Here is a 6,390-nt window from a genome sequence, read left to right on the forward strand (position 1 = left end):
TTGCCGGGGAGTGACGCTCCTGTGGTAGGTGGAATTTGGTAAGGAAAAATTTATATAGTGTGCTGAAATTTACTATCACTTGTTACTATGGAACATAATCCTTTGAGGGGCTTGTTCGGGGTATCTTCACCCTGGTCGGTAGAGCAAATAGTTGCTCCTCAACCTATTGGACCTATTGAAAATGAAAATGTTTACTTCAAAATTCCTTCGGGTATGATAAAGAAACTGCTAGCTAATCCTTTGCAGGAGATGGAACATTGCATCCTGACTTACACTTAATCTATGTGGATGAAGTTTGTGGATTATTTAAGCTTGCAGGTATGCCCGATGATGTTATCAAGAAGCAGGTCTTCCCTTTATCTTTGAAGGGAGATGCATTGACATGGTATAGGCTATGTGATGATATGGGATCATGGGACTATAAGCGATTGAAATTGGAATTTCACCAGAAGTTGTATCCTATGCATCTTCTTGATACGTCTCCAACGTATCTATAATTTTTGATTGCTCCATGCTATATTATCTACTGTTTTGGACTATATTGGGCTTTATTTTCCACTTTTATATTATTTTTGGGACTAACCTATTAACCGGAGGCCCAGCCCAGAATTGCTGTTTTTTTGCCTATTTCAGTGTTTCGGAGAAACAGAATATCAAACGGAGTCCAAACGGAATAAAACCTTTGGGAACGTGATTTTCTCACCGAACGTGATCCAGGAGATTTGGACCCTACGCCAAGGAACAAAAGAGGCGGTCATGAGGGTGGGGGGCGCGCCCCCCTAGGGCGCGCCCCCTGCCTCGTGGGCCCCTCGGTGCTCCACCGACGTACTCCTTCCTCCTATATATACACACGTACCCCCAAACGATCAGAAGAGGATCCAAAAACCTAATTCCACAGTCGCAACTTTCTGTATCCACGAGATCCCATCTTGGGGCCTGTTCCGGAGCTCCGCCGGAAGAGGGCCGTCATCACGGAGGGCTTGTACATCATCATAGCCTCTCCGATGAAGTGTGAGTAGTTTACCTTAGACCTTCGGGTCCATAGTTAGTAGCTAGATGGCTTCTTCTCTCTCTTTGAATCTCAATACAAAGTTCTCCCCCTCTCTTGTGGAGATCTATTTGATGTAATCTTCTTTTTGCGGTGTGTTTGTTGAGACCGATGAATTGTGGATTTTATGATCAAGTCTATCTATGAATAATATTTGAATCTTCTCTGAATTCTTTTATGTATGATTGGTTATCTTTGCATGTCTCTTCGAATTATCCGTTTGGTTTGGCCAACTAGATTGGTAGTTCTTGCCATGGGAGAAGTGCTTAGCTTTGGGTTCGATCTTGCGGTGTCCTTTCCCAGTGATAGAAGGGGCAGCAAGGCACGTATTGCATCGTTGCCATCGAGGATAACAAGATGGGGTTTATTTCATATTGCATGAATTTATCTCTCTACATCATGTCATCTTGCTTAAAGCGTTACTCTGTTTTTAACTTAATACTCTAGATGCATGCTGGATAGCGGTCGATGAGTGGAGTAATAGTAGTAGATGCAGAATTGTTTCGGTCTACTTGTCACGGACGCGATGCCTATATACATGATCATGCCTAGATATTCTCATAACTATGCTCAATTCTGTCAATTGCTCAATAGTAATTTGTTCACCCACCATAGAATACTTATGCTCTTGAGAGAAGCCACTAGTGAAACCTATGGCCCCGGGGTCTATTCTCATCATATCAATCTCCATCACTTTAATCTTGTTTTGCTTTTTTACTTTGCCTTTACTTTTTACTTTGCATCTTTATACCAAAAATATTATATCTATCAGATCTCACTCTCGTAAGTGAACGTGAAGGGATTGACAACCCCTAATCGCGTTGGTTGCGAGTAGCTATCATTTTGTGCAGGTACGAGGGACTTGAGTGTGGCATCCTACTGGATTGATACCTTGGTTCTCAAAAACTGAGGGAAATACTTACGCTACTCTGCTGCATCATCCCTTCCTCTTCGGGGAAAACCAACGCAAGCTCAAGACGTAGCAAGAAGGATTTCTAGCGCCGTTGCCGGGGAGTCTACGCAAAAAGTCAACATACCAAGTACCCATCACAATCCCTATCTCTCGCATTACATTATTTTCCATTTGCCTCTCGTTTTCCTCTCCCCCACTTCACCTTTGCCGTTTTATTCGCCCTCTCTCTCTCTATCCTCCCTCTCTATTTGCCTCTTTTGCCCGTTTGCTCTTGTTCACTCGTGTGTTAGATTGCTTGTTTGTCACGATGGCTCAAGATACTACCAAATTGTGTGACTTCACTAATACCATTAATAATGATTTCCTTAGCACTCCGATTGCTCCTCTTGCTAATACTGAATCTTGTGAAATCAATACTGCTTTGTTGAATCTTGTTATGAAATATCAATTTGTCGGCCTTCCTAGTGAAGATGCCGCTACTCATCTGAATAGCTTCGTTGATTTATGTGATATGCAAAATAAAAAAGATGTTGATAATGATGTCGTTAAATTGAAGCTATTTCCTTTTTCTCTTAGAGATCGTGCTAAAGCTTGGTTTTCGTCTTTGCCTAAAAATAGTATTGATTCTTGGAACAAGTGCAAAGATGCTTTTATCTCTAAGTATTTCCCTCCCGCTAAGATCATCTCTCTTAGAAACGATATTATGAACTTTAAGCAACTTGATCATGAACATGTTGCACAAGCTTGGAAGAGAATGAAATTAATGATACGTAATTGCCCTACTTATGGTTTGAATTTGTGGATGATCATACAAATTTTTTATGCCGGATTGAATTTTGCTTCTAGAAATCTTTTAGATTCAGCCACGGGAGGAACTTTTATGGAAATCACTTTAGGAGATGCTACTAAACTCCTAGATAATATTATGGTTAATTATTCTCAATGGCATACTGAAAGATCTTCTAATAAAAAAGTGCATGCGATAGAAGAAATCAATGTTTTGAGTGGAAAGATGGATTAACTTATGAAATTATTTGCTACTAAGAGTGTTTCTTCTCATCCTAATGATATGCCTTTGTCTACTTTGATTGAGAATAACAATGAATCTATGGATGTGAATTTTGTTGGTAGGAATAATTTTGGTAACAACGCTTATAGAGGGAATTTTAATCCTAGGCCATATCCTAGTAATCCTTCTAATAATTATGGTAATTCCTACAACAACTCTTATGGAAATTATAATAAGATGCCCTCTGAATTTGAGAATAGTGTTAAAGAGTTTATGAATTCACAAAAGAATTTTAATGCTTTGCTTGAAGAGAAATTGCTTAAAGTTGATGATTTGGCTAGAAACGTTGATAGAATTTCTCTTGAGATTGATTCTTTAAAGATTAGATCTATTCCTCCTAAGCATGATATCAATGAGTCTCTCAAAGCCATGAGAATTTCCATTGATGAGTGCAAGGAAAGAACCGCTAGGATGCGTGCTTCCAAAGATGCCTTTATTAAAGCGTGTTCTTCCATTTCCTATGAAAATCAAGATGAAGATCTAAAAGTTATTGATGTGTCCCCTATTAAATCTTTGTTTTGCAATATGAATCTTGATGAAACTGAATATGATCTTCCTTTACCTAGAAGGCGTTCTAAAAATTCGGAGTATTTAGATCTTTATGATGAAATTGATGAAAGTGGGATTGAAAGAAATAAAAATCTAGATGTTGCTAAACCCACTATATTGGACTTCAATGAATTTAATTATGAAAGTTGCTCTTTAATTGATTGTATTTCCTTGTTGCAATCCGTGCTAAATTCTCCACATGCTTATAGTCAAAATAAAGCCTTCACCGAACATATTGTTGATGCCTTGATGCAATCTTATGAAGAAAAACTTGAGTTGAAAGTTTCTATCCCTAGAAAACTCTATGATGAGTGGGAACCAACTATTAAAATTAAAATTAAAGATCATGAGTTTTATGCTTTGTGTGATTTGGGTGCTAGTGTCTCCACTATTCCCAAGACTTTATGTGATTTGCTAGATTTCCGTAATTTTGAGGATTGCTCTCTAAACTTGCATCTTGCGGATTCTACTATTAAGAAACCTATGGGAAGGATTAATGATGTTCTTATTGTTGCAAATAGTAATTATGTGCCCGTAGATTTCATTGTTGTTGATATAGATTGCAATCCTTCTTGCCCTATTATTCTTGGTAGACCTTTCCTTAGAACGGTTGGTGCGATTATTGATATGAAGGAAGGGAATATTAGATTTCAATTTCCATTAAAAAGGGCATGGAACACTTTCCAAGAAAGAAAATAAAATTACCATATGAAACTATCATGAGAGGCACTTATGGATTGCCTACCAAAGATGGCAATACCTAGATCTATCCTCGCTTTTATGCCTAGCTAGGGGCGTTAAACGATAGCGCTTGTTGGGAGGCAACCCAATTTTATTTTTATTCCTTGCCTTTTGCTCCTGCTTAGTAATAAATAAATTATTTAGCCTCTGTTTTGGTTGTGTTTTTTTGTGTTTAATTAGTGTTTGTGCCAAGTAGAACCGTTGGGAAGACTTGGGGAAAGTCTTGTTGAACTTGCTGTAAAAAACAGAAACTTTAGCGCTCACGATAACTGCTGTCATTTTTATTTGAAGAGAGATATTTAGTTAATTCTTTTTGCAGATGATTAATAAGTAAATTCCTCACGTCCAGCAATTTATTTTAGAATTTTTGGGGTTCCAGATCTTGCGCTAGATACAGATTACTACAGACTGTTCTGTTTTTGACAGATTCTGTTTTTCGTGTGTTGCTTGCTTATTTTGATGAATCTATGGTTAGTAAAATAGTTTATAATCCATAGAGAAGTTGGAATACAGTAGGTTTAACACCAATATAAATAAAGAATGAATTCATTACAGTACCTTGAAGTGGTCTTTTGTTTTCTTTCGCTAACGGAGCTTACGAGTTTTCTATTTTGAGTTTTGTGTTGTGAAGTTTTCAAGTTTTGGGTGAATTCTTGTGATGGATTATGGAACAAGGAGTGGCAAGAGCCTAAGCTTGGGGATGCCCATGGAACCCCCAAGATAATCCAAGGACACCAAAATGTCAAAGCTTGGGGATGCCCCGGAAGGCATCCCCTCTTTCGTCCACTTCCATCTGTAATTTACTTGGAGCTATATTTTTATTCACCAACATGATATGTGTTTTGCTTGGAGCGTCTTGTATTATTTGTGTCTTTGTGTCTTAGTATGCCACAATCATCCTTTATGTACACACCTTTTGAGAGAGCCATACATGAATTAAAATTTGATAGAATACTCTATGTGCTTCACTTATATCTTTTGAGCTAAGTAGTTTTTGCTCTATGTGCTTCACTTAGATCTTTTAGAGCACGGTGGTGGATTTGTTTTAAAGAAACTATTGATCTCTCATGCTTCACTTAAATCATTTTGAGAGTCTCTTAATAGCATGGTAATTTGCTTAATAATAATATGCTTGGTATTCAAGATTTGTGAAACTTTCTTTTGAGTGTGTTGAATACTAAGAAAAGATTGAAACATGATAATTGTTTTGAGATATGGAGGTGATAATATTAAAAGTCATGCGAGTTGAGTAGGTGTGAATTTAAAGAATACTTGTGTTAAAGTTTGTGATTCCCGTAGCATGCACGTATGGTGAACCGTTATGTGATGAAGTCGGAGCATGATTTATTTATTGATTGTCTTCCTTATGAGTGGCGGTCGGGGACGGGCGATGGTCTTTTCCTACCAATCTATCCCCCTAGGAGCATGCGCGTAATACTTTGCTTTGATAACTTCTAGATTTTTGCAATAAGTATATGAGTTCTTTATGACTAATGTTGAGTCCATGGATTATACGCACTCTCACCCTTCCACCTTTGCTAGCCTCTCTAATACCGCACACTTTTCGCCGGTATCATACACCTACCATATACCTTCCTCAAAACAGCCACCATACCTACCTATTATGGCATTTCCATAGCCATTCCGAGATATATTGCCATGCAACTTTCCACCGTTCCGTTTATTATGACACACTCCATCATTGTCATATTGCATATCCCGGTACACCACCAGAGGCATTCATATAGAGTCATATTTTGTTCTAAGTATTGAGTTGTAAGAAAAATAAAAGTGTGATGATCATCATTATTAGAGCATTGTCCCAGTGAGGAAAGAATGATGGAGACTATGATTCCCCCACAAGTCGGGATGATACTCCAGACGAAAAATAAATAAAAGAGGCCAAAGAAGCCCAAATAAAAAGAGAAACAAAAGAGGCCATAAAAAAGGAAAAAAGGCCCAAATAAAAAAATGAGAGAAAAAGAGAGAAGGGACAATGTTACTATCCTTTTACCACACTTGTGCTTCAAAGTAGCACCATGATCTTCATAGTTGAGAGTCTCTCATGTT

This window comes from Triticum urartu, chromosome 2A (genome assembly GCF_056163025.1).
Source record: "Triticum urartu cultivar PI428250 chromosome 2A, HENAU_Tu73, whole genome shotgun sequence".
Classification (NCBI taxonomy): Eukaryota; Viridiplantae; Streptophyta; class Magnoliopsida; order Poales; family Poaceae; genus Triticum; species Triticum urartu.